The sequence below is a fragment of the Capra hircus genome, chromosome 14 (genome assembly GCF_001704415.2).
Source record: "Capra hircus breed San Clemente chromosome 14, ASM170441v1, whole genome shotgun sequence".
Taxonomy (NCBI): domain Eukaryota; kingdom Metazoa; phylum Chordata; class Mammalia; order Artiodactyla; family Bovidae; genus Capra; species Capra hircus.
This window is the reverse complement of record NC_030821.1, coordinates 35089474-35109163: the sequence shown is the minus strand read 5'-3', so window position 1 is coordinate 35109163 and position 19690 is coordinate 35089474.

Here is a 19690-nt window from a genome sequence, read left to right as displayed (position 1 = left end):
AGCCATTCTGACTGGTGTGAAGTGGTACCTCATTGTGGTTTTGATTTGCATTTCTCTGATAATGAGTGATGTTGAGCATCTTTTCGTGTGTTTGTTAACCATCCATATGTCTTCTTTGGAGAAATGTCTATTTAGTTCTTTGGCCCAGTTTTTGATTGGGTCGTTTATTTTTCTGGAGTTGAGCTGCAGGAGTTGCTTGTATATTTTTGAGATTAGTTGTTTGTCAGTTGTTTCATTTGCTATTATTTTCTCCCATTCTGAAGGCTGTCTTTTCACCTTACTTATAGTTTCCTTTGTTGTGCAGAAGCTTTTAATTTTAATTAGATCCCATTTGTTTATTTTTGCTTTTATTTCCAGTGTTCTGGGAGGTGGACCATAGAGGATCCTGCTGTGATGTATGTCGGAGAGTGTTTAGCCTATGTTCTCCTCTGGAAGTTTTATACTTTCTGGTCTTACGTTTAGATCTTTAATCCATTTTGAGTTTATTTTTGTGTGTGGTGTTAGAAAGTGATCTAGTTTCATTCTTTTACAAGTGGTTGACCAGTTTTTCCAGCACCAAATCCTACTTTTAATTTGGAAAGTCTCTGGCTGGTTGGAGAGAGCCTGTCTTTCTCCTCAGCTGCCAGTAGGCGGAGCTCGTGCTCCACGCCCAGCTTGGGACCAGCCTGCCTTCCTGCCCAAATGCCAGAGCCGAGAAGAGAGCAGAAGGCTGAGGTGGTCAGGAGAAAAGAGACGAAATGCAGATTTGTGGAGGGGGACGGGGTGTACTTGCAAAAACCACATGTTCCTCTCAAATGTCACCACTTTGGTGAACCGTTTTCTGACAGATAGAAAATGAGTGCTATCTGTAGAAATAAGCCTGTCTCAACCCATCTTCTTTCTGCGCGGCTTCCTTTTTCCACAGAGGAAAGCACTTCTTCCTGCAAAGTGTGTGTAGGGGGGCGGGGGGGGGTTGGGGTTTTGCGTGTGTGTGTGCTAAGGCAATGGCACCTGACTCCATTACTCTTGCCTGGAAAATCCCATGGACGGAGGAGCCTGGTAGGCTGCAGTCCATGAGGCCGCTAAGAGTCGGACAGGACTGAGCGACTTCCCTTTCACTTTTCACTTTCACGCATTGGAGAAGGAAATGGCAACCCACTCCAGTGTTCTTGCCTGGAGAATCCCAGGGACGGGGGAGCCTGGTGGGAGGCCGTCTATGGGGTCGCACAGAGTCGGACACGACTGAAGCGACTTAGCAGCAGCAGCAGCAGCTGGAATTGCATGTTTTTCTGAACTGTGTGTTGTAAGTTTCTCTGCGACATTTACAATGAGGTTCTAAGTGCTGCCCTGGTAACTGTTACCAAATGTGCTTAAAGACAGGAGAAACAGGTGAAAGTGACAGCAAAAGTCGTTTGTCGTGTCCGACCCTTTGTGACCCCATGTACTCTAGCCCGCCAAGCTTCTTTGTCCATGGGATTCTCCAGGCCAGAATACTGCAGTGGGTAGCCTTTCCCTTCTCCAGGGTACTTTCCCAACCCAGGGATCGAACTCTAGTCTTTTGCATTGCAGGCGGATTCTTCCATCTCAACCACTGGGGAAGTCCTAAAGACAGAAGCTGGTACCCAAGTAGCATCCGAGCTCGCTGGGATAAAGGTGCAGCCTTTGCCTGCGAGTAGCTTTCAGGAGAGGAGGATCAGGCGGGAGTCTCCTCCGCCACAGGACACGAAGCGCAGTGCTTTGTGATTCAGGTTGTGCAAAGGGCAGGGCTTTGTGTACACGTGCGTGAGAGAGTGTGTATATGTATGTTTTCTGAGTCCACAGTCAAGCGCTGCTAAAAAGCTGTGGTAGAAACTCTGCCAACCAGTTCATCTCCCCAGCCCCCAAAGAGAAATGTGAATAAATAAAAATCATCACAAGCCTGGAGAAATTTCTCTCAATAGAAAAAGCATCATTGCTTGCTTTTTGACTCAGAGGAACAGTGTCTCAGAAACACAGCATAAAATCTTTCATAAAAGTGGTTTGCAGTAATATTCTTTTCGATAGTGAAAGTTTTGCATGCCATGTGTTAAAGGATCTGATTAAATATTTACTAAAATTCAGGATGAAGTAGCTCATAATTCGAATATTTTATTTTTCTTATGTCTGAAAGTGAAGTGAAGTCGCTTAGTTGTGTCCGACTCTTTGCGATCCCATGGACTGTAGTCTACCAGGCTTCTCCGTCCATGGGATTTTCCAGGCAAGAGTACTGGAATGGGTTACCATTTCCTTCTCCAGGGGATCTTCCTCACCCAGGGATTGAACCCAGGCCTCCTGCATTGCAGGCAGACGCTTTACCCTCTGAGCCACCAGGGAAGCCTCCTATAAAAGCAGAGGTGGCTGATTTATGTTATCATTCAGCCAAGGGGGAAAAAAAAGCCTGGGACAACTCCCTGTGTTTTTTGCCTGCAGCTCTTCTATGTACTTTGGGGCCCTGCCTAGAGTAAGTTAACAGTTGTAGAGGAGCGCCACCGTGTGGTCACATGAAAAATTAACAAATAGCTGGCAGAGAGTTGGGCAAACTCAGCGACTAAGAAACAACAAAAACGCAGTGGCCAAATATTTGAAGTACCTCTGATTTGTCAGGTACTAAGGAGAATCAGTTGAGTTAGAGACCCCTTCCATAGCCTGGCTAAGAGACCTTTTTCTAGGGAACCTGGATGTTTCTCACCAATTCTGGGGATTAGTCTTTCACTTATGCGGATTAGTTTAAGTTTTCTTGTTTATTAAGGAGAAAGTTAAACTTATGCTATGGAGACTACTCATTAGGCTTTAAAAGCCGCTTTCCAGTTTTTTGTTGTGCAGTCACCAAGTCGTGTCCAACTCTGCGACCCCTTGGACTGCAACACACCAGGCTCCTCTGTCCTCCACTATCGCCTGGAGTTTGTTCAAATTCATGTCCATTGAGTCAGTGATGCCATCTAACCATCTCATCCTCTGCTGCCCTCTTCTCCTCCTGCCCTCAACCTTTTCCAGCATCTGGGTCTTTTCCAGTGAATCAGCTCTTCACATCAGGTGGCTAAAATATTGGAGCTTCAGCTTCAGCATTAGTCCTGCCAATGAATATTCAGAGTTGATTTCCTTTAGGAATGACTGGTTTGATCTCCTTGCAGTCCAAGGGACTCTCAAGAATCTTCTCCAGCACCACAATTTGAAAGCATCAATTCTTTGACACTCACCCTTTTTTATGGTCCAACTCTCACATCCATACATTACTACTGAAAAAAAACATGGCTTTGACTATACGGACCTTTCAGCACCTCCACTAGCTTTGTCTGTAATAGTGCTTCCTAAGGCCCCTTGGTGGGAGAAATATCAATAATCTCAGATATGCAGATGATACCACCCTTATGGCAGAAAGCAAAGAACTAAAGAGCCTGTTGATGAAAGTGAAAGAGGAGAATTAAAAAGTTGGCTTAAAACTCAACATTCAGAAAACTAAGATCATGGCATCTGGTCCCATCACTTCATGACAAATAGATGGGGAAACAGTGGAAATAGTGACAGACTTTATTTTGGGGGGCTCCAAAATCACTGCAGATGGTGATTGCAGCCATGAAATTAAAAGATGCTTACTCCTTGGAAGAAAAGTTATGACTAACCTAGACAGCATATTAAAAAGCAGAGACGTTACTTTGCCAACAAAGGTCCATCTAGCCAAAGCTATGGTTTTTCCAGTGGTCATGTATGGATGTGAGAGTTGGACTATAAAGAAAGCTGAGTGCCAAAGAAATGATGCTTTTGAACTGCGGTGTTGAAGAAGACCCTTGAGAGTCCCTTGGACCATAAGGAGATCCAATCAGTCCATCCTAAAGGAGATCAGTCCTGAATATTCATTGGAAGAACTGATGCTGAAGCTGAAACTCCAATATTTTGGCCACCTGATGCGAAGAACTGATTCATTGGAAAAGACCCTGATTCTGGGAAAGATTGAAGGTGGGAGGAGAAGAGGACGACAGGATGAGATGGTTGGATGGCATCACCATCTCAATGGTCATGAGTTTGAGTAAACTCTGGGAGTTGGTGATGGACAGGGAGGCCTGGCATGCTGCAGTCCATGGGGTCACAAAGAGTTGGACATGACTGAGCGATGGAACTAACTTGCTGACTGAAGGCCCCTTGATTTCACATTCTAGGATGTCTGGCTTTAGGTAAGTGACCATACCATTGTGGTTATTCAGGTTATTAAGACCATTTTTTGTATAGTACTTCTGTGTATTCTTGGCGCTTCTTAATCTCTTCTGCTTCTGTTAGGTCCTTACCATTTCTATCCTTTATACTAAGTCCTTACCATTTTTATCCTTTATATTGCCCATCCTTGCATAAATGTTTTCTTGATATCTTGCATGAAATGTTCCCTTGATATCACACTTTCCACTTAGTGTGAGTTTAAAATCTAATCTTGACAGTAGTTTCTGATAAAAGGAGAGGCTTCTTGTTGAAGTGGGAGGAGACCCAACATATTTGAATTGGGATTGAGACCTGAAAGCAAGTAAAGAAAAGGAAACCTCATTTACTGTAGGAGGAGCTGTTGCCTCACAGTTCACTTTACTTGGTCTATTTTGTTTTTTCTTCACCTCTTTAAATCTCGAAAGAGAACTGCAGAATTTTTCTCTGTTAACTGTTCTGAAATTGAAAGGTGTATAAGTCTATATTGTGAAGTTATTCTTAATAGGTTGTATTTTTCAGATCTGTTTATCTCACCTGGTAATATTTGTCATCACTGTTGACAGCAGTTTTCTGAGACAGGCTGCCTTCTCATGAAATCAAGGAATATTTAGAAATCCTTAGAGAGCACACCCTTTCTTTGTGAAAGATGTTGGTAACACATTTTCTGCTTTGTTCTATTGTATTGCAAGTATTTTTGATCAACAAGCAACATTTTTCTTAATGACTGCAAATTTAAAAAATTTTGTAGCTAGGTATAGTGATGAATGTTAACAAGACTTATTGTGGTGACCATTTTGCAATATACAAAGATCCACTCATTACGTTATACAATTGAAACTAACATAATGTTATACATCATTTATGAGTAGGATTGATATATATACACTATCATGTGTGAAATAGATAGCTAGTGGGAACCTGCTGTATAACAGAGGGAGCTCAGCCTGGTGCTCTTTGATGACCTTGAGGGGTGGGATTGGGGTTAGAAAGGAGGCTCAAGAGGCTCATAAGTATACATGTATACTTATGGCTGACTCAGTTTGTTGTACAGCAGAAACATAACATTGTAAAGCAATTTTACTCTAATTAAAAACAAATTAATTACAAATTTTAATTGCAAATAAAGGTAGATAAATGAGAGCCTCTATGTTCATTTAAAATATGTTCCTATATAGTCTATAGATACACACAGGGCCTCTTGCAGAAGTGGAAGGCTGGTAATACAGCACTGGAATCCCTTGGAATCAGATGACACCTATTCACATCTCAGCAGAGCTGGTGAACTAGCTGCATAAATCTGGACAAATTGTGAAAATGTACAGCATCTCACTTTGTAAAACTGGACCAATATTGCCAGTCACAGAGGGCTTTTGTTGTTTGTACATTTTTTTTTTTTTTGTCATTGCAAGATCCAAAATCAAGGAGTGAACTTCTCTATTAGTTAAGATAATGCCAGTTGCTGTAACAGAAAAAAAGACTTCCAACCCTTAATTCCTTAACAAAGATTTATCTTTCCTTCCTGCAACAGTCCAAAGAGGGTGGATCTAGTCACATGTTATGCTTCCAACAGTGATCCAGGATTTAAGGCATAGTCCATTTTATGAGTCTGTCATACTTAGAATTCTCTGAGGAATCGCCACTTTGTCAAAATGTAGTTCAAAAAAGACAGAGTGTATACATATTCAGAAAGGTTTTTCTGGCTCAGTCTGGAAGTGATAACCATCTCCTTCTGCCATATTTCATTGATTTCATCAGGAGAACTCAGTGACTTGGCTACAGAGAGCTGTAAGCGTGGAGGTGCAGACATGCAGACTGATTGTGTATGCAGTCGGGAGAAAAAGTGGGTTTTGGTGATCATGGTTGTTTAGACCAATCAAACTGGTTTTTTTCCCCCATAAAACACTGTTGGTTTCTTTTCTAAACAACTTTGTTGAGGTATGTGCATTCATGCTAAGTCTCTTTAGTTGTGTACAACTCTGCAACCCCATAGGCTGTAGCCCACCAGACTTCTCTGTCCATGGGATCCTCCAGGCAGGAATACTGGAGTGGATTGCCATACTTTCCTCCAAGGAAACTTCCCGATCAGGTATTGAACCCATGTCTCTTATGTCTCCTGCATTGGCAAGTGGGTTCTTTACCACTAGCTCCACCTACACACCATAAAATAAACTGTATATATTTAGATATATGCAAATATATCTAAATATATATGTAAATGTATTTAATATATTTATTATATATAATGTATGTATGTAATGTAAATATGTGTGATGCATACATATGTATAAGGTAATATAAATATATGTAAATATATTTACAATTTTATAAGCCTGAGACATATGTGAAATTATCAACACCGTCAAGAAAGTGAGCATGTCTGTCATCTCAATATGTTCCTTGTGCCCCTTTGTAATCCAATTCTTCCCCATTGATCTGTCTTCTCTCAGTCTAAATTAGTTTGTGTTTTCTAGAATTTTATATAAATGGAATAATAGAGCACACTTTTTGTGTATGATTATTCATGGAGTATAATTACTTTGAGATTTAGCCATGTTGCTGTATATATTCATAGTTGTTTCCTTTTGTTGCTGAGTGATATTCTGTGATATTCATATGTCACAATTTAGTTATCTATTAATGTGTGGCTTTTAATTATTTCTTTATTTGGCTATGGCGGGTCAGTCAGGGTTCAGGACTCGATATCTTCAGTCTTTGTTCTGGCATGCTGCTGCTGCTGCTGCTAAGTCGCTTCAGTGGTGTCTGACTCTGTGCGACCCCAGAGACAGCAGCCCCCCAGGCTCCCCGTCTGTCATGGGGGAATCTTTATTAGGTACAAGCAGCATCCTTAGTTGTGGCATTTGGGATCTAGTTCCCTAACCAGGGACTGAACCTGGGCTCTCTGTAATGGGAACACAGATTCTTAGCCACTGGACCACCAAGGAAGTCTCTATTCATTTGCTAGTTCCAAATAGGAAAAGGAGTTCGTCAAGGCTGTATATTGTCACCTTGCTTATTTAACTTATATGCAGAGTACATCATGAGAAACGCCGGGCTGGAAGAAGCACAAGCTGGAATCAAGATTTCCGGGAGAAATATCAATAACCTCAGATATGCAAAAAACCTCTTCATGAAAGAGAAAGAGGAGAGTAAAAAGTTGGCTTAAAGCTCAGCATTCAGAAAACTAAGATCATGGCATCTGATCCCATCACTTTATCGCAAATAGATGGGGAAACAGTGGACACAGTGTCAGACTTTATTTTGGGGGGCTCCAAAATCACTTCAGATGGTGATTGCAGCCATGAAATTAAAAGACGCTTACTCCTTGGAAGGAAAGTTATGACAACTTAGGTAGCATATTGAAAAGCAGAGACATTACTTTGCCAACAAAGGTCCTTCTAGTCAAGGCTATGGTTTTTCCAGTGGTCATGTATGAATGTCAGAGTTGGACTGTGAAGAAGGCGGAGCACCGAAGAATTGATGCTTTTGAACTGTGGTGTTGGAGAAGACTCTTGAGAGTCCCTTGGACTGCAAGGAGATCCAACCAGTCCATCCTAAAGGAGATCAGTCCTGGGTGTTCATTGGAAGGAATGATGCTGAAGCTGAAACTCCAGTACTTTGGCCACCTCATGCGAAGAGTTGACTCATTGGAAAAGACCCTGATGCTGGGAGGGACTGGGCGCAGGAGGAGAAGCGGACGACAGAGAATGAGATGGCTGGATGGCATCACCGACTTGATGGACATGAGTTTGAGTGAACTCCAGGAGTTGGTGATGGACAGAGAGGCCTGGCTTGATGCGATTCATGGGGTTGCAAAGAGTCGGACACGACTGAGCGACTGAACTGAACTGAACTGAATGAATGTTTGTCTGTTCTTTACTATTACAAATAAAGCTGCTATGAACATTTGCCTATAACCTCTGGGTTGGACTTTTACTCTAATTCTTTTGAGTAAATACCCAAGAATGGAATGCCGGGTCACAGGAAGTTACCTTTAATTTTTAAAGACACACGTATATGTGTTTCCTGGCCATTTTACATTTGCATCAGCAATGTATGAGAATTTAGCTGTTCTGTATTCTCATCAACTCTTGGGATGGTAAATTCTTTTAAATCAAGTCAATCTAAGTATGTGTGTTGTGGTGTGTCATTGTGGTTTTCATTTAATTTACAGAATATTTGCTGAGAATACTTCACAGGCTATTTTGCCATCTGAATATGTTTATTCAATTTAATTTTCCTCTTTTTTTTGTTTTTTTTTCCTGCCATGCCACTTGGCTTGCAGGATCTCATTTCCCGACCAGGGATTGAACCTGGGCCACAGCAGTGGAAGTACCAAATCCCAATCACTAGCTCATCAGAGAACTTTCTACTTGCCTCTCTTTTTATTAGGTTGCCTCTCTCTTCTTATTGAGGTATACGAATGTTTATATATTCTCCTGAAAAGCAAACATATTTAATTTTTATTAAGTCCAATTTATTGGTGCTTTACTTTTATAGTTTGTGCTTTTGATGTCCTACTTAATAAAGTTTTGCCAAATTCAAGGAAACTAAGATGTCCCCCTGTGATTTCTACTGAAAGTTTTATAATTTTAGCTCTTACATTTAGGTCAGTGACTCATTTTGAGGAAATTTTAATACAGGTAGGGAGGTAAAGGTTAAGGTTTCTTTATTTGCAGGTGGCTACCTGATTGTCCCAACATCATATTATTGAAATGATTAGCTTTCCCCCATTAATTAATTCAGCACATTTGTTGAAAGTCAATTAACCATATATACATGGGTCTATATCTGGACTCTGTTCTTTTGTTATTGAGTAATCTAGGTCTTTTAACATTTCCACTTAAGTTTTAGAAATAGCTTGCTAGTTTGCACACACACACACACACGCACGCGCGCGCACACACACACACACACACACACACAGCCTGCTACAGTTTTGATTGCTGCTGCTGCTGCTGCTGCTAAGTTGCTTCAGTCAAGTCCGACTCTGCGCGACTCCATAGACGGCAGACCATCAGGCTCCCCCATCCCTGGGATTCTCCAGGCAAGAACACTGGAGTGGGTTGCCATTTCCTTCTCCAATGCATGAAAGTGAAAAGTGAAAGTGATGTCCTCAGTCGTGTCCGACTCTTAGTGACCCCATGGACTGCAGCCTACCAGGCTCCTACAGTTTTGATTGAGATTGCATTAAATCTACAAATCAGTTTGGGAAAAATTGATATTTTAAAAATACATGATAAAATGTCATTCTTTAATTTCTCTTTCAGTGTTTTATAGTATTCAGTGTACAGGTTGTACATATCTTTTGTCAGATTTGTTCCAAGTATTTCCTATATTCTGATGACACCGTGTTTAATTTTACTTTGGGTGTTTTCAGTATGCAAAAATACAATTGATATTTGTGTATTAATCTTCCATTCTAAAATCTTACTCAATTCCTCTGTTAACACTTGGGATGAACAGGTTTTTGGTGAAATCCTCAGATGTTTTTATATGGTTTTCTGGTTTCCCGCATCTTTGTGAAGATCCAGATTTCTATCTGGCATCATCTTCTTCTCTCCCAAGCTCTTTCACAAAAATTTTATTTCATCTTTAGTTTTGAAAGATATTTTCACAGGGAATGGAGCTCTAAGTTGAAATTTTTTTTCAAGTCTTTGAAGATGTTACCCTGCTATTGTCAGGCTTGCATTCTTTCCAGTACAGAGTCCAAAATCATTTTTTCTTTATTTTTATTTAGGATATGTCTAATATTCTCTGTTTTTAATATTTTATGTTAATCACTGACTTTATTTTATTTTGATGTCCCTGTTGTTGTCATCGTTCAGTCATAAAGTCATATCCAGCTCTTTGTGACCCCGTGGACTTCAGCACACCAGGTTTCCCTGTCCTTCACTGTCTCCCAGAGTTTGCTCAAACTCATGTCTATTGAGCTGGTGATGCCATCCAACCATGTCATCTTCTGTCACCCCTTTCTCCTGCCTTCAATCTTTCCCAGCATCAGGGTCTTTTCCAATAACCCAGCCCTTCACATCAGGTGGCCAAAGTATTAGAATTTCAGCTCCACCACCAGTCCTTCCAATGAATATTCAGGATTGATTTCCTTTAGGATTGACTGGTTTGATCTCCTTTCAGTCCAAGAGACTCTCAAGAGTCTTCTCTAGCACCATAGTTTGAAAGCATCAATTATTTGGTACTCAGCCTTCTTTTATGGTCCAACTCTCACATCCATATGTGACCACTGGAAAAACCATAGCTTTGACTAGACAGACCTTTATTGGCAAAGTAATGTCTCTGCTTTTTAATATGCTGTCTAGGTTAGTCATAACTTTTTTTCCAAGGAGCGAGCGTCTTTTCAGTTCAGTTCAGTCGCTCAGTCGTGTCCAACTCTTTGTGACCCCACAGGCACGCCAGGCCTCCCTGTCCATCCATCACCAACTCCTGGAGTCCACCCAAACCCACGTCCATCAAGTCGACGATGCCATCCAACCATCTCATCTTCTGTCGTCCCCTTCTCCTCCTGCCCTCAATCTTTCCCAGCATTAGGATCTTTTCCAATGAGTCAGCTCTTCTCATCAGGTGGCCAAAGTACTGGAGTTTCAGCCTCAACGTCAGTCCTTCCAATGAACACCCAAGACTGATCTCCTTTAGGATGGACTGGTTGGATTTCCTTGCAGTCCAAGGGTATACAAATATCCCCCCCTTTTGATCTTCCTTCCCGTTCAGGTCACCACCGTGCATCAAACAGAGTTCCCTGTGCTACACAATATGTTCTCATTGAGGCTGTGTTATTTGTTCAGTCATGTCCAACTCTACGACACCAAACTCCTCTGTCCATGGGATTCTCCAGGCAAGAATACTGGAGTGGGTTGCCATTCCCTCCTCCAGGGAATCTTGCCGACTCAGGAATTGAACTCAGGTCTCCTGCATTGCAGGCAGATTCTTTACCATCTGAGCTATCAGGGAAGCCATATTCTCATTAGCAATCTATTTTATACAAAGCATCAGTAGTGTACAAGCATCAATCCCAATCTCCCAATTCCTCCCAACCCCCCTTTCCCTTTTGTGAGAAACCATTATTTCTATGTTTTTTTAGTTTTTTTTTTAAGATAACAGAGTAAATCCTCTCCCTCATACACAGTCACAACCAAATGTAAAATTCCTTAAATACTTGATGGATAGTGATAGCTTGAGGAACATAACAGCCTGGAAGTAGCTCTCCAGAGAATGCCTCATAGGATGCCACTACCTGTGACAAGCCTATCTTATCCCAGATACCCATTTGCAAGTTGACGTAAGTACTCAGAAGCCATCTTTTTCACTTTGGTATTCACTTTCTCTGAGAGGTTCTATTCTATTTGAACTCTTAATACATGTTATAATGGCTTGCATTTTTGTTCACACTTTGCAGCATGAAATCACCCTTGCTTAGCCTGAAATGGGCTGAATGCCAACCTATTGTTTGGATCATTGCCTACTTCGATTTGGCTGTAAATATAAGTAAAATACAGGTTTCACACCTGGTTATTTTTGGCCTTTATAAGCAGATGCAATCTACTCCTGGCTGAGTGTTCTGATAGTCACTAGTCACTGTAAAGTGTCACTATGGTCATGCTTTATAGAGCTGACCCTTAGTGTGCATAATTGATTTTTTCTGGCATTGTGGAACTGGAACACACCTGCAAATCACAGCTGGTAACTTTTCTGGTTAATCTAGGCAAGGGAAACTGGGCCAGAGAAAGGACATCCAAAAAAAAAACAAAAATCCAAAATGAACGAAAAAGCCCAAAACATAACTGGAACCAAGAGTTGATATAGAAGTTCCAGTTTATGAATTCATTTACATAACATCTCTTTGAGTAAATAGTGTATAATGGTAGGAAACAGTAGAATGTATGAAAAGCCTGTCATGATGAATACATAAAGTAGTATTAAGCAATGTTGTATCTTGCAATCCTAGGCTTTCCTGGTGGCTCAGATACTGAAGAATCCACCTGAAATGCTGGAGACCAGGGTTCCATCCCTGGGTTGGGGAGATCCCCTGGAGAAGGGAACAGCACCCCACTCCAGTATTCTTGCCTGGAGAATCCCACGGGTGCCAAAGAGCTGGACACAGCTGAACGACTAACAGTTCCACTCTTTCCCAACTAGCACTTGCACCTTTTTCACTATTTTGCAATCCACGGAACAAGTACATACAGTTGTAAAGGAAAATAATTTTGAAATATCAACTAATGAAGGTTTGTGGTTGTTTTTCTTGGAATTGCCTGTTGCCCTTTGACACTTTAACCAACTTAGGCCACAGTTAGGATTTTGCATACTCAGTGTTTCAAGGTAGTAAAGATCCACATCAAAGAGAGTAAAGAAAAGTTGGTCTCAGCTTTTGAGTTTCAAAAGTCTAGATCTCTCAGCACAACAACAAAGCTCTTCAGCTCTGTTAGAAAAAGCCCCCCAGAGTCAAAAGAAATGAGGAGAGCTAGAAGAAAACATTTTGAGTTATTTGGGTTGCTAAGAAACAGGACGCTCATCCTGCTATAGTCCATGTTCAGTCCAGGCAGGGACCTCAGAAAGTCTAGAGAATCTGCATGCAGGGGGACTCATGTTCCCTCTTCTGAGAGCCTGGAGTGGAAATGTCCACCTGGAACTGCCAGATAGACGTGTCCAAGACCAACTCATCGTATTCCCCTTCACCCGCGTGAACTGCAGTTACTGTAGAACAATCCTTGAATGTCTGTGAGCAGCTCCGAGCCCCCTTCAGTTAAGAATAATCTTAGGCTTCCAGAAGGAGGTTAGCTGAAAAGAAATCAGATCCTGGATCCTTGCTCAAGATCCTAGATCAAGACATTGCAGCAGAGACTGGAAGAGATTGACAACGGGAACAATGAGGTCCAGATGGTCCCTCCCAACCCCTGGCTCCTCCTCCTCTATGAAAAAACTCCAATATTCAAATACAGTCCTAGAGGGAGAAGAAATCTGGCACTGATCTAAGGATAGTTCTGCTACCCAGCAGAATAGGGGATTTATTATAATAGGGGATTTACAATAAATCCCCTATTTATATAGGGGATTTATAATAAAAGTGGCACAAAATAGGTCTCATCATAACAAAGCTGCTTTTCTTGCACACCTGAATTCAGAAATTAAGATTTCAAAACCATTATACAACAGAGGTTTCATTTAAGATTACTATTTTCTGAGCCTAATCTGTAATATTAGCACTGCAAAAGATTCATTCAGTAAGTCCTAGGTAGAGCCTGCATGTGCCTGCATGCTGATTCGCTTCAGTTGTGTCTGACTGTTTGTGACCCCGTGGACTGTAGCCCTCCAGGCTCCTCTGCTCATGGGATTCTCCAGGCAAGAATACTGGAGTGGGTTGCCGCACCCTCCTCCAGGGGATCTTCCCGACCCAGGGATAGAACCCATGTCTCTGTGTCTCCTTCACTGATAGGCAGATTCTTTACCACTAGTGCCACCTGGGAGGCCCCCTGGGTAGAGATGCAGTTACAACCCAGAGAGGGAATGTGAGACCATATGCTTGCGAGATATTGCAGCCTAAACTAACTGACCTCAAAACTCAGCGGTTACAAACATTCATTATTCTCACTCATGTCTTTAAAGATGTTGGATGGAGTTTGAATGCTCTGGGCTTGCTTGACTTGGTGGCTCTGCAGATGGGCTAGGACAGCCCCGCTCCATGTCTCTCATTCCTTCTTGGACCCAGTGGGGAAGCCAGTGTATTTTACTACAGGGTAGATGGAGGTGCAGACGGCAACTAGAAACATGTAATGCACCAAGGCCCATTAAGTCTTTATCTCAGAAGTCTCTGTTACATCTGCCCACATTTATTGGCCAAAACAAGTCATGCATTCAACCCCAAAGCAAGGGGCAGGAAAATGTACTCTACCCAAGATGCAGTGAATTCAGGCAGCATGAAGAATTCGGGCCAGTTATCCAACTGACCACAGATGGAAATGACTTTTTTTTTTTTTTTGAGTGCCTACTAGTAGCCTGATACTGTGCTAGGTTGTTAACACCTGTGCACCTAAAGTCTGTAAAGCAGTGTCGTGCATACAGTTCACATTATTTTACCTCTTTTGTCAGCATGTAGGGAAACTGAGGCTCAGAGAAGTCAAGTGACTTGCCTATTGTGTACAGTGGATTTGAGATTTCAACATATGTCTGTTAGAATGCAAATCTTGTGATCTGGAGGAAGCATGATATGGCCAGATCTCAGGTTTATTGACATCAATCAAGTCCCTTTTTCCTAAATGACCCTCACTCTTTCAAAATTTAAAATTTTATGTTGCGGTACTGCTGCTAAGTCACTTCAGTCGTGTCCAACTCTGTGCGACCCCAGAGACGGCAACCCACCAGGCTCCCCCGTCCCTGGGATTCTCCAGGCAAGAACACTGGAGTGGGTTGCCATTTCCTTGTCCAATGCATGGAGGTGAAAAGTCAAAGTGAAGTCGCTCAGTCATGTCTGACTCTTTGCGACCCCATGGACTGCAGCCTACCAGGCTCCTCCATCCATGGGATTTTCCAGGCAAGAGTACTGGAGTGGGGTGCCATCGCCTTCTCCGATGTTGCAATACAGTTGATTAATAATGTTGTGTTAGCTTCAGATGTACAGCAAAGTGATTCATTTATATATATACATGTATCTGAAAGTGAAAGTCGCTCTGTTGTGTCTGACTCTTTGGGACTCCGTGGACTATACAGTCCACAGAATTCTCCAGGCCAGAATACTAGAGTGGGCAGCCTTTCCCTTTTCCAGGGGATCTTCCCAACCCAGGGATTTTTCAAATTCTTTTCCCATTTAGGTTGTTTCATAATATTGAGCAGAGTTCACTGTGCTATACAATAGGTCCTTATTGGTCATCCATTTAAAATATAGCAGTGTGTACATGTCAGTCCCAAACTCCCTGACTATCTTTAGTCCCCTCTTCTCCCGTTTCCCCCAGAAACCCTAAGTACTTCTCTGAGTCTGTGAGTCTGTTTTTGTTTTGTAAATAAGTTCATTTGTGTCATTTTATTTTAGATTCTGAGTATAAGCAGTATCATACAATGTTTGTCTTTTTTGCTCAATGACCTTGACTCCTGATTAGAGAGCTCTGAGGTTCCTTCTTTTTCTTCTTTCACACACAGTCCTGCTTCCTTTCCTTTTTGACTTGCTAATTAATTCAGTTACTTTGCTTTGAATCCTATTAGTAGGTAACACTATGATAGATACCATCTGGAAAACATTTACCCAAGTCTTGAGTGGAAAGTTTTACAGAACAGGGGATGCAAAAGCAGACCCTCCAAAGGAGCTCTGCCTGTGTAAGTGATAAATTACCAGCCCTTGGATTATCTGCCAGGAGCTCTCCCTCCAGCTTTAGGAGCAGCACCTTTCCTGCCGCAGTGCCAGCTGTATTATGTACCAAATGTTCAGTAAAGCATGTGCCCTTAGAATAAAGCAGGGAGGGCAGAACCACTGCGCTTGCGCACACCAGCTTTCAACAGACTGTTTCCCTCCAATTGTCTCAAGTGCCTTCTCCCTGGATAATCATGCTTCATACTTTTAGAAGCCCAGATCCCAACAGCTGGAGGTAAAAGTCCCAGTGTAATGGAAGAAAACATGTTGATAGTTTTAATTGGTCCCTGAAGTGAAACCCAAGGAACGATTTATTGGTTGATAGATTCGAGGCTTTCAACTTAGCAGAACTGGGAAGCATATGGTAAAAATAAACACATTAGAAATTTGAGGCTAATTATTAGAAAGTTAATTTTATTTCATTTAGGATATGATAATCAAGTGAAAAAAATCACTTTATTGCTGTTGAAGTTAATGGTGCATCCCCTTATACGTAAGCATGGCCACCTGCATCTTGGACCATTCTCTGGCTTTCCATCAGTCTTGACTCCTCTAAAGGTCTTGAACTCAAAATAAGCAAATCTTCTGTTCTCAGCCATATGAATCCATTGCTCAAGTGGGAAAGATTTGGTGAAGCTGAGGCTCTCTGAGAGCACTGAGCAGAGATTCGTAGAACTTTAAATGCTACACATCTGTAGTGTTAGTCAACAGCTCTTACAGTCTTTGCTGTTGTTTGATCGCTAAGTTCTGTCCGACTCTTCTGTGACCCCATAGACTGTAGCCCGCCAGGCTCCATTGTTCATGGAATTTCCCAGGCAAGACCTACTGAAGTGGGTTGCCATTTCCTTCTCCAAGAGCTCTTCCCAACCCAGGGATCAAACCCGTATCGCCTGCACTGGCAGATGGATTCTTTACCACTGAGCCACTGAGGAAGCCTGGTTGCAATAACACTGTGTAAAAGGAAATCTCCATATACCAATGGCTTACAACAACAAACATAGCAAATACTCTGAAGTACTTTCTTACTCGTGAATATGTAAATTAGTTTTTGCTTACAGACTGCAGGTGAGTTGAGCCCAGCTTCTCTTCAGGTTAAAGGTCAGGTTCATATCAGTTCCTTGCACCTTTCTTTCCAGGATCCAGGATCATGGGGCAGCACCTACCTGGGTATGCTCTTCCCATGGCAAAATCCAGGAACACTTCAAGGCTGCAGAAACTTACTATATATACTTTTTAAAACCTCAGTTTGGAATAGGTACAGCATCACTTTTGCTCATATTCCTTTGGACAAAGCACATAGTGTAACCTTGTATCAGTGGACTGGGAAAAATATACTTCACTCCAAGGGAGAGGAAGGGTGGATATTTGCTGAAAAATAATTCAATAATGTATACCTTTATTCATTTTTATAGGCTATGACCTTTGTTTTCCTCTTCTACACAGTTTAGGAGAATTGAGTGTACACTAGTAGGTATGTAGGCATTTGAAATAATTTAGGAAGAAATAAACAGAATAAGAAATGTGTAAAAATTGTGCAGTGCCATGCAGTGATTTTCTTTTTTGTGGTTTCTTTGTTTGGTTTTGGTATCAGGGTAATGGTAGCCCCATAGAAAGAATTTCAAAATGTCACCTCCGCTTCACCTTTTGGAGTAGTTTGGGAAAGATAGGTTATTAGCTCTTGTTTATGTGTTTGTTAGAATTCCCCTGTGAAACTATCCAGTCCTGCACTTTTGTTTGCTGGGAATTTTTTGATTAGTAGTTCACTTTCACTACTAGTTACCAGTCTGTTAAATTGTCTATTTCTTCCTGAATCAGTCTTGAAAGATTGTATGTTTCTAGAGATATGTCCATTTCTTTTAGATTGTCCAGTTTGTTAGAGTGTAACTGAATATGGTATTTTCTTATGTGTTTTGTAGCTCTGGGATTCAGTTTTAATTTTTCCTCTTTCATTTCTTATTTTGTTTATTTTGGTCCTTTCTCTTTTTTTCTTAATGAGCCTGGCTAAAGGCAATTTATTTATCTGGCCTGGCAAATCTATTTATCTCTTCCTTTTTTATTGAAGTATAGTTGCTTTACAATTTTGTATTAGTTTCTGCTGTACAGCAAAGTGAATCAACTGTATGCTTACATATATCCCCTCATTTTGGGTTTTTCTTCCTATTTAGGTCACCACGGAGCGGTGAGTAGAGTTCCCTATGTTATTCGGTAGGTTTTTGTGAGTTATAAATTTTATACCTAGCAGTGTACATGTCAATCCCAATCCCCCAGTTCATCCCACCCTCCCTTCCACCTTTGGTATCTGTAAATTTGTTAGCCATGTCCGTGTCTCTATTTCTGTTTTGCAAACAACTTCATCCGTGCCATTTTCCTTTCTGCCAGTCTCCAGTTCGTTTTCAGTCAGAACTGATCCGCATGTAGACGTATTTTTGATATGTTCCTGGAGGGAGTTGCTGTCCACATCTTCCCACTCTGGCGTCTTCATCTCTGCTCCAACTCAGTTTTTTTTTTTTTTAAACCCAAATTTTCTATTCTTTTTTGGAAGCAAAAGGCTCTTTACTGTTTACAAGTTTATTTCTGAATTGCAAAACTTCCCCCTCCTTGTTTTTCCCTGTGTTATTATGATATTCCCCTGTCTTTCCTCATTCAGTCTTGTCTGCCACAATCAGACAAACAGAAAGCACAAAGACATTTTTTTTTCCTTGTATATTAGCAGAAACTTTAGGAGAATATAGTAACTGCTCCACATTTGTCAAATAGATACATTTTTAATTGATTTTTGAATTTTCAGCATCCTTAACAGTGCCTGCTGCTGCTGCTACTGTTGCTGCTAAGTCACTTCAGTCGTGTCCGACTCTGTGTGACCCCAGAGATGGCAACCCACCAGGCTCCCCCGTCCCTGGGATTCTCCAGGCAAGAACACTGGAGTGGGTTGCCATTTCCTTCTCCAATGCATGAAAGTGAAAAGTGAAAGGGAAGTCGCTCAGTCATGTTCGACTCTTCGCGACCCCATGGACCACAGCCTACCAGGCTCCTCTGTCCATGGGATTTTCCAGGCAAGAGTACTGGAGTGGGGTGCCATCCAGATACTTTATATTTGATTTTGTTTAGTCACTAAGTCGTGTCTGACTCTTTTGCGACCCCATGGTCTGTAGCCCACCAGTTCCTCTGTCCATGAGATTTCCCAGGCAAGAATACTAGAATGAAGTGAGTTGCCATTTCCTTCTACAGGGGATATTCAGGACCCAGGGATCGAATCTGCATCTTCTGCTTGGCAGGTGGATTCTTTACCACTGAGCCACCAGGGAAGTCCTATAAATATTTGATAATGAATTTAATTAAACACTTGGATGCCTAGTAGGCTTTGGGTATATGAAAAAAGACATTTGAAATATAGACATATCTTGGAGTATTTTGAAATCTAGTCAGGAATCATTGTGTAAGTAACAAATTATAATAAAACATGAAAATGTCCATAATAAAGGTATACAAATAGGTTAACAAAAATATGCACTATGAAAATAAATGAAAGATCAGTGGACAGTAATCTCAAGGACCACAGAAGGTTTCCTGAAGGAACATTTGCAGTGAACCCTGAAAGATGGATAGGAATTTACATAAAGAAACATAAGCAAACATTTGAATGTTTGGAGTTTTCTCCCCCACTTGTCCTATGCATGTCATGTGACTTGCCTCAGAAAATTCTATGTGATAGAATCCAGTTGCAACCTTTCCTGACTGCCTGTCAAGAAATGAGTTAATTTTCAATCCAAGAGATCAGTGTCTTTAGGGACCAGCAACACTGCAGCATCAGTGACAGAGAAAGAGCAGGCTGGAAGGAGCCCTTGGCCTTAACACAGAAATTGTCAGTGTGTTCCCAAAGGTGAAAACTGCATAGTAAGTAAAAACCTAAGTAAATAAATCTGAAAAGAACTGGGGAAAAATTAGAACAGTCTTCAGAGGGTTCCTTTTTGCATGAGTAAGTGCAAAAAAAAAAAAAAAAAACAAACTGTGGAAAACTATTATAGAAACCACAGGAAATTCAAACAGTGCTTCAAGAATCCCAGAACATCCTATCAGTAGGACATAGACCTATGCTGAAAAAACCTACCTGGAACCAAATTCATGTTGCTTAAGGTGGGAACACCATTAATCCCA